Source organism: Gallinula chloropus, assembly GCF_964237585.1.
Source record: "Gallinula chloropus genome assembly, chromosome: 7".
Lineage (NCBI taxonomy): Eukaryota > Metazoa > Chordata > Aves > Gruiformes > Rallidae > Gallinula > Gallinula chloropus.
The window spans coordinates 15,241,656-15,252,179 of NC_140092.1; positions in this window are offsets into that span (position 1 = coordinate 15,241,656).

Genomic DNA, 10,524 nt, shown 5'->3' on the forward strand with positions numbered 1-10,524 from the left:
CGTTTCTCCAGAGTAGCCTTAAGTTTGGTTTTAAGGCTGCATTAGCAATTTTCCTCTGCAAGTTTTTATCTAAAACCTTCTTCTCTTTACTGATCTGGTGAATTTTAAGAAAAGAATGCATGCACTCCTTTCCAAGAAAAAAGCCACGTCATACTGAAGAAACTGGTGGTTTGGCCCTGACTAGAGGCCAGATGTCCACCAGAGTTGTTCTATCACTCCCCTTTTCAGCTGGACAGGGGAGAAAATATATATTGAGAGGCTTGGGAATCGAGGTAAGGACAGGAAGAGATCATTCTGCAATTAGCATCATGGGCAAAACAGATTCAACACAGAATAAAGGAAAGAAAACTCTAATTTATTACACTGCACTGCACACCCAGTGACACTGGAGTTGGATGAGAAGTACTTCCAGATCTTAAAGCACGTCCCCCCACCCCTCCCTTCTTAGCAGACTTAACTTTATTCATGATTTTTCTCCCTTATACCCCCTCCATTGTGGCATGGGGAGGGGCAGGGCCTGGGGGAATGGGAGTTTTGGTCAGCTCCTCATGAGTTGTTTTCCTTCTTAGCTGGGGGGGCATTCCCCTGATCCCCCCTGGAGTCACAAGTCCCCCTAGCAAACCTGCTTCAGCATGGGGTCCCCCATGGGCTCTAGATGGGATCTCTGCTCCCCAATAGCAAATTTGCTACTCTCGGTAGGAAGGACCCCTTTAAGCAGGGTGCTCATCCTTCTCATTTTGATTTCTTTGTTAGAACACTTGGGCACTTCAGAGTAATGCACTGTTTAAGAGCCTAGGGTTTAGGAATCTTATTAATCTTACACTATTTAAAAATATTTTTGGTTTTACTTTGTTGGAGAGTAGCATATTCTTAACATCAGTGGACCTTCATTTCCTGTGGGAAAACCCCATCCATTTCTAGCAAGAAATAGTGTCTCTGAGAGTTGATTTCCATTCAATCTCTGGTTATTTCCATGTTGTACTTTCCTAAAGATATATAAAAAACAATTGACTGTCTTACCTATCATCAGCCTAATGTAATAAAATATTTTATATTAATTTAGAATAAGGAGGTTTTCTGCAGGCAATGCTGCATAAATGAGCTTTGCCATTTAATTAATATCTAAAAACTATACCAGACATAGAGCTTACCAACTTCTGTACCTAGTTTTAAAGTTTGCTGATCCCAAACACATACCTCTCAAATCATTGTAGTGGTTTAAATTCTTGTTGATTTGGTGTAGGCTATTTTCCCTTCACAAGTGAAATAAAGACTTACGTAATTAACACTATATAGCATATAGTATAAATGCCTCTTAAAATAAGGATCTAGCACATCTTGAAACCCTCACAGATGTTGACTCAGTTTGTGAGTTATTTGCCACAGCTGAGAACTCATAACTATGAATGGAAAGGACCTGACAGGTCTTGAAACCAGAAAAGTTATTTCTGCTTTAAGTAAACACATTTTTTTTCTCCTGGAAGAAAACTGACTACTTTTGGCTTCAATATGAAGCCAAAATGTTAATGAAAACAAGAAATTATTTTAGCTGAGCTAAATTTTACAATTTTGATGAATAAATAGATAACGAAAAATACTTTAGGTACTTGTCTTAGCTACTGCCTTTGTATCATTACACTAAAATTAATTTTATTCACTTAGCTCCAGATACATTATTTGACCACAAAAGCATTTAACAGGAAACATTTATGTCCTAAATAATTTAGTAAGGAGAAGAATTTAGATTGCTTAGTTTCCTTTAAATAATTTAAAAGTGATAGTAAAGGGCATTGTAATCCAACAATAATTAGAGAAGTTAAAATTATTAGAAATAAATCTTTATGCTTAATCCCATTTTTCTTCTTCCATTAATTTTCATAGGGGTGATGAATCAGGAAATAATGGCATTAGAGAGAAATGGCTGTTAAAATAACTTGCAGTTTAAGCTTCTTCTAGCTTATCAGCTCTACTTTGAAAAATTGGTTTCAAATGAGTTAAAAGATTTATGAAATCCAATAAGTTTTCCATTCAAGAAAAGCCATACTGCAATAAGAAATATACTGCCTGTCTTTCTTAGAGGCTTCATATTTTTTCCACTGATGGATGGATCATCTTAGGGGAAAAAAAAAAAAAAGTTTTATTTAAAAGAAAAGAACCCTCAACAATCACACATTAAGTTAAACAGAAATCATTATCCTTAAATGACCTGAATTTTTAAGGCATATAAAAGAAATAAAGTACAGGGTAATGCCCTCTGCATAACAGCTACACAAAACAAATAAGGGTTATATGACTGGTCAGAAAGGATGACTACAAGTTGTTATTTTTATTATTAACCATGATCTGTTCAAAGCAGGAAAATAAAATCAATAGAAAATCATTAAATGTCATCATTTAGATGTGAGCACTCATAAAATTACCTCTTAAGTGTTGCTGGTTTACTTTATAGTATTAATCTGGTCGATATATTCTTGTCAGATATGGGAGATATTCCTTTCTGATCTCAACTCAGGTAAATTATAAATGAGTAAGGATTACAGATCTATGAGGCATAATATAATCTGAGTACTCTCTGAGCGAACTTCCAGTACGAACTTTATACTATTTCTGTTTGGGCTTGTGTCCCTTATGTAGGCCAATATCTGAGATTCTGAAGACCATTAAGACTCTGTCTTACTCCCAAAGTTAATTTCCACATTAATTTTCCCTCTCCTATGACAGGTGGGAATAGCATACAATAGAATAGAGATGTTGTACTCCAATAGAAAGCCTCCAGACCGATGGGATGACGTATTTGTTTTAAATCTTATGCATCAATAGAGATGCACTGGCAATGAGTGCTTCATACTGCAACAGGCATCTAATCAGACAGACAGGACATAAGATCAATACCTCAGTCTGCAAAATTAAAGAAGTCAGTAAAAAAATGTCATTTTTGGGGGGTAGATATAAGCACAAAAATAATAAACTGTCATCACATTACTCATATATTTGAGATATTGCAATCACTGCTTTTAGTATTATAGGAAAGTTGTGCTGCCTCTTATTACAGCATGATGGTAATAGCTGATGCAGATGTTTTCCCTTCCATCATAATCACAGAGTAAAATTTACTAGAATACTGACAAACAACTGAACTGTACTTTTAAACATACTTGTAATATTTAATCCATCAGTTAACATCTCAGGAAAAGCACGAATAACTAAATCGATAGTAACAGACAAACATAGCAGAAAGTTTAGTCTGCAGTCCTCTTCCTCAGAGTTTTAGAGAGACCTGTTAACATGTCTTCTGCAGGATGCAGTTTCACAACAGGACTACTCACAATCTGTCGTATTTTTGTGATACCCCTGGCAGTGCACACAGTGCACTGAGACATTTGGTGCTGCACTGTCTTTTTCCATGTCCCACGTTCTTTCACCTGTTTGGGACATAGCAATCCTAATTTTGTCAGCCTTTTCTCACATTCTTAACCAAATGTTCACATTCTGTATCAAAGAAAGGTTAACAAAATCCTCTCCTTTTTTTACAGTCACCATATCTGATCTTCCAGGACATACTTCATGAACAATATGCTTTGAAAAACCCTATAATATTTCTCCACATTTATTCTCCACTCCTTTATCAGGTCTATGATGGCAATAAGTCTTTCCTATTGCAGCCTATCCTTCTTGCAGAGCATTTAATGCTCAATAATGCCAAATATGTCATGCTGCACTTTATGCTTACCTTCAACCAACTTGGTATATATACTTACTGCAGTATTTATAGCCTCAGGGCCTAGCCACAAATCCTATTGTAGCATCTTTGAACTTTCCTACCATCTGTCTTTGCTGTACTGTAACTTATGGTCCAGATCACCTTGCTATACCATAACTTCATTTTAGAATTTAATCCCAGATTCACTCATTTCATCTTCTGTCCCTCAAACAGCTGATCCATGCTCCTTAATAGAGGTAGTTTATTCCACTCTGATCTCCTAAGTACTCAGCAGATGTCAGCCTTTGTCCTCCACTTATCCTGAATGGATCCTCCTCAGTATCAGTGTACAACTCAGTCTCAATTGCAATTGAGTTGAACAGCTTTGCTTTTCATCTCAAAAAGCAAGGAGGTAAACTGGAAAAGTTGTATTCTTGTGCTTCAACAAGCACAGTGAGAGTGATTCATCCTGGACAACAGGCATTCGTGGAGGTTGTAGGACAATCCTTCCTACCATGTCTGATGTTCAGCTATTCCTTTCAGATTTATCACGTAGATTTGAAAAATCCCTGCCAAATGCCAGGTGGTATGTGGTGTGCACATCCAGCCCGGGGGCAGTCCTGGAGCACTTCTCAGTGTGAAGGATGAGGCAGCTCGTACTGTAGTTTCTTTTACTTATGCTATGTGGCCTTTTATGGAGCTTCTAAAGCAAGTTTAGGATTTTAGGTACCATGACTTCTACTGTTAAGTCTTCTTTGAGGAGATCCTCTTCAGCAATTCAAATAATACATGCATTTTTGGGGATACATTTTTGGAAGTACTAATTTCTTTAAGAAAGGCTGTACACAGTAATAGCTGTAGGCAGGACAGAGATCGGGCAGAAATGTTGCCTAGATGTATTCAAAGTTATTTGATCTGGAGGTAGTAATTTGTAGTTCTATTTTTATGTATTGGGAAAGGTCATGAAATCCTGAAAAATATTGCTGTAGAATGGCAGACTGCCCGTAGTAATCATGCAAAGAGGACATGTCTTCCTGATTGAATGCAACAGAAATTGTGGCACAGTAAAAGTAATGTTAAAGGACTTTTAGAACAATCCTAAAGAAGCTGATATTAGAAACGGGGAGGCAGAAGTGTTACTTAATTTTAAGGAAAGTTGAGAAACCTTTGTTTTGAGAAACAAAGAACAGCCAAGAGATGACATTGCTTCTCTCTAACCTCAGTTATTGATATATCTATAAACTGATGTAAAAAAGAGGGAAATTGTGAATAAGAAGTATGGTAAGCGAAACCACTATTTTGAACGAGATGTTGATTTCCTTTGGATTTCTTTTGGATTTTAAGCTCCTGCTGACAAGTAGTTGCTGGTTAATGTACCTTTCTTACTCCAGGGGTTTACTCATTCTAATTTAAGCTGCCCTAATCTCATGACTTAAGTGCGTATCATATATCACAAGAGATCAGTTAGAAGAGTTGGCTGAATTTTAATGACGTGGTGGAAGAAATCCCCTTCGTGAAGGTTCCTGGTGACTCAGTGCAATAGCTCAGATGCCAAGGCTGTGCAAATATTTCTTAACATTGTTTAGCATAAAATCCATACATTTTTCTTGTAAGAAAGTACTTTCTGCTGAGATCTCACATCTAATGTCACACATGGCCATGGTATCTGCACTGACAACAGGCCCTGGCCTATTCTGTTACCCAGTATATCAATCTGAAATTTGACACAAGGGAACTATGTAACCTCTGCAATATGACACACATTGGAACCATTATCTCAGCAACTCATGATCTCTGTGGAAGGTGAGTAAAATATTGACTGTCAAAAAATATATGCTGATGCTGGTACTAGTTTGGAAGGTACTTTGGCACACTTTATTATAGGCCTTGAAGTCAAGGATGTTTTAAAATATATTGGGAATTTGGCTAGTTTTCCGTCCTCTGCAGTAACATGACACCAATCAGGAAATGAAGATTAAAGATTAGCCTATTGCTAAATCCTTGAAAAACTGGGAAACAACCAAGGTTTCAAAGTAAAGTCTACTTCTGATTTTGACCTGAATAGCAATAATAATAGCAACAATAATGATGATGATAATAATATTAATAATACATAATAGATAGGATTTTATTAGTAAGGCAATACATGAGACTGATTGCTAATGGGGAAAAGGAGTGTGTGTGTGTATTATATATATGTATATATATGTGTGTGTGTGTGAATATATATATATACTGCCACTAATTCCAAAAGACCAGGTTTAGTTTTGGAATGAAATGATCAGTTGCAATATACTCTGTAACTTAACAGGCTTGAAGAAAGTGAAAAATAATAATAAAAGAAAACCCTAGCCAAAACCAGAAACTCCAAATATCCAGAGCTCAGGCTGCTATTTCCTTCTTACTTCTTCAGTCTCATTTGACAAACACAGGCCTACTGGCAGAACTTATGAGTACCTTTAGCTTAAACATATCTTGAAGGACCTCTTCAAGCACCTTCCAGAAAGAAGTCCTAAGTCCTCTTATGGTGTAAGGAGCTCATGTACATTTTTCTCCTTTGCTTTCATACTGATGAGCTGAACCAGCATGAAGGTGGGCAAAAGACAGGGAAGAAACTGCAAGATGGAGCATGACACCTCCTTTAAATCCCCGTCATTCCTTTTGAGTGCCACATGTTTGGCATTCCTCAGTGAGAAAGCACACCATCACGTGGTATGTGGAATTACAGCCCAAACCTGCTATGTATGGTTTGTGTTCTGAACTTTCACATGACAACGACAGCTGCTTCTGGAAGTATGAAATAGACTGTAGTGTCGGCAGTAAACTTCAGGAAAGAAGATAGATTGCCAACAATATACTCAAAATCAGTGATATCACAACTTTTATGAAAACTATGGAAACAGCATCTGGAGCACAGCAGAGGAAAATGTTCTTCCTCATATGGTTGTAAAGGAGAAGCTAGAGGAGTGGGCAGAGATCTGTGTGGGATATGACATGTAATATCAGAGAACCTGGGTCCTGAAAGAATTTTAAATTCCAAATGGTTAGGAAGATCCTTAAAGACAATGTTGCTCACATGTAGGGCAAAATTTTTAGTCACACTGAGGCAACTAGTGATACTGTGGATAGGCTGTTGGTATTACAATACTCTTTTGTCATATTGTTGACTTTTCTGATAATAAAAAAATGCACAAGAACAAAAAACCCCCGAGAAGCTGGGTGAGTATTTCCAGCATTTCACAGTTGTTTCCATCCCAGGCCACGCAGCACTGTGAGCTCAGCCTCAAGCTTTCTTTTATCATGATGGCAAAAGCATCACTGCTTTTCCCAGAGCTGCTCTTGCTCCTTGAGGGCTCACGGCTAACGCTGTGTACCGTGCTGTAAGAGGGAAAGATCTGTTTATTTGCCTGCTGCTTTCTCCACTGGCAGCACAATTCCCTGTTTCCTGACTGTTGCTCAGAAAGCTTGTGTCCCTTTGATGAAAAATGAATCATAAGAAAAAGGCACAGTAATATAAGAGAAACAATTTCTGTTTGAATAAGAAACAGATTCACTATAGTTCCCAAAATCTCCAGGACAAGGTAAGGTTACAAGGGGAGGACAAAGCTTCCAGCTCTGGAACAGCGGGTTTATGTTGTCATGCAAATAATTAGTTGCCTGTGGAAAAGGGCTGCTCTTTTAAATGGGAAATACACTGCACAGAGACAACCCAAACCACACCCCTGGTGGGCAAGGAGATGTCTGACGAGCATCAGCAGAAGCTGAGGACCTGCCTTCACCACAGAAAGAGAGGCACCCCAGGCCAAGATTAAAGCGACAAGTAACAAACACAAAAGGGAGCCACTTATTTTTCCCTAATGTCTCTAAACCATTGTTTGAAAGAATCTTCTTCAAAGACACTGTTTTCTTCAGCAAGTCAGTCTTTTCCAGCCCAGAAGAATAACCAAAAAAGATTGTTGCTGTGAAGTTTTGTCTTCTAAGTCAAGCAAATGCTATTGCATTTAAGCTACCAAAATACATTTAAATACATTTTTAAAATGCTCGTTATTATGTCTTTATATAAACATGTTTGAAAACATAAGAGTGGATCCATAATGTTTGGAAAACTGCAAATATGCACAGATATTTTTTCTTAAATGAAAACATGCCTCAGAATATCTTAAGTAGGTCATGGGCATGTTAAGTATATATATATGTGTGTGCATGTGTGTGTATATATATAATGTATATACTATCGATATAGCATCTATATGTATACACACACATATAAACAATAATGTCAGAATAATGAACAACTGTATGGGCTAGTTTAAGCCTTCCCTTTCATGCTTTGGTATGCATCATTGACTATTCTTTCCTGTGTTTAAAATGCCTGCTTGTTAGGACACTTAATCATCCCTTAGACTTCCTGTGAAATATATTTATTTGGGAAAATGCAATAAATAACAAGAATATTTACAAATAACACTATTTTTATATGAGCTTATTTTTCTGAAGTCTTACAGCACCTCTCATAGTTCAATAAAAAAGATTGATCATGATTTAGTAAGACAGAAATTATTTTCCCTGCAGACTTGGCTCTGAAGCAGAGCCAAACTAAAACATTATCTTTACAGGGCATTCCTGCATTCTGGCATGAGATGGCAGATTATAAAGATGTTGAGTTCGTATAGGAAGCTATCAAAGTAGAGCTATCTATATATTAAAAAAATTCTTATCATACAGAGAAAAGATGAAAATATATCGATCACTGATGATGATAAAAACTACAGATGAAAAGGTAAAATAAAATGTGCTTGTTTGGAATAATAAAAAATACAGTAATTTGCATTTTTCCCCAGTAACAACAAATCCTGCTAGTACAGTTTTCATTTGGCAGTGACAATAAATTAATCTCAGATACATGATCTGATACTCAGCTTGGGGTATATAAAGGTTTTTAGGCTGCATTATATGGAGCAAAAAAAGGGTTCAGTTCCTAATTTCAAAACAATGTTGTTTCTCATGTTCCTTTTTGTTCCTTCCTCTGTTCTCTAACCTCACACTGCCTAGGCACCACACTTCAGATGTGAGATAACAAGTATTGTGAGGCATACTGGACTCCTGTAATTCCCACTGAAATGCCATTAAGTAAAGAGAATTTGTCAGGTATAAAACCTGCTGATCCTTAGGGATTACTTGGAGGACATTTTACCTTTAATAGCTTCATCCCTTGCCAGGCTGTAATTCACTTACATTTCTGTCAACAGCCTCATCAATGTATGACTATGACTTTCATGAAAATTACTGTACTATAAAACTTTCTTTACTGCGTGATCTAAATTGACTGATACACAGGAGCAGAAAGACAACAGAACCATGATACCATATTATTTTGCCCTCTGCTCTCAATAACTCCATCTGCTAGGAAATAAAATGACTGCCAGCACCTCAGCAAATGTTTTTTACATGCCTTTTAAAAGATAATAAGCCAAAGGGCAAGTGATCTTAACCAGGAGAAATCTCCAGAGGTATCTTAGAAAGGCACCTGAAGTGAAATGTGCTGCTTGGGTTGGGGTTGGACAGCCAGTGCAGCCCTTGCTCTCATGAGTAGGAGAGTTCATATGGCAGAGACTGCTTGGAAAGATAAGGCTTTGCAGGCTTTGAACCCTGGGAGAGCAGTTAAAGCCTAACATTTACTGGGAGAAGCTGACATCGATATGACAACCGTAATTGCTATGCTAGAAGAACTAGGTATCTTTGGTTGTGTACATTAGGTCATCTGGATCACATTGTAGAACACTAAAGAAGACTGAAGGTATTTTGAGGACACCTTCTGCGTTACCCTGAAGGCAATGGTGTCATGGTGAAGGAAGCCCATGGGAACAAGTCTGAGGCTGCTGTGTGCAAGTGTGCAAGAGGTGGAAACGTAAGCTGCTTTGCCCCAGCACAGAAAGCTCAGCTCACATTGACTGAGTCAGTTTGTGGTCACATTGAGACCAGCTGGTTATGAGGGAATTTAATTGACTTCGGCAAAATTTGGGAAAAGACAGATGTTGCAGGGCTGGCTGTGTTCCTGCAATGTGATTGTCGTAGTGTAATTTCCCCTTGGTGTGTTTCGCATCCTCGGAAGCCCAATTAACCAACTAAGCTTTGCTTGCAGCAAGCAGAACTAGGAATGCACTGGTTTTCCCTGGGGCAGCTACTTTCTTGTTTTCTGCATGCAAGGAAAAATAAAAAGTTGTCTTTTTCAGTTAACTGAACAAGAGCACCAGCACTTTATACTAACAAGGCTTTAAAAAGAGGCTCTTTGTATATTTACAATGTTTTGTATCTCCAGTGGACTCTAATGCTTTCCTTTCAAAACGACAGTCAGGATTTTTCGTCCCTTTTGCTGGGCAGCACAGAGCTTTATCTCTGACTCAACCCACACACATTGTTTCTTTAGCTGAATGGCTCTATGATCACCCTCTTCTGGACCTTAGACCTCTCACCTAAGCAATTCTGCTTAGTTTTCATCCCTGGCTTCCCCTATCCCGTTATACCTATCAAAACCAGCTGTATTATTGTCAACTCCAAATCCTTTCAATTCTTTGAAGAGTTCAGGGAAGGCTCCAGAGGTGCTCTGCCCTATGCAAGCCAGTCTCTGTCTCTTTCACATGGCCAGAAAGGTGTTGAGCACTGCACCTATTAAAGAGCAATGCGACAAGAGAAGATTCAGATTCTTCCTCAAAGAGTCTCCCAGTTTTCACCTACCTTTCTCTAAGACAAGCTGTGCAATTTCTTGTGGCCTGAAGCAAGGTGACTGTTCTCATTTGTATCAGCTACACTGCATTTAGTCCTGC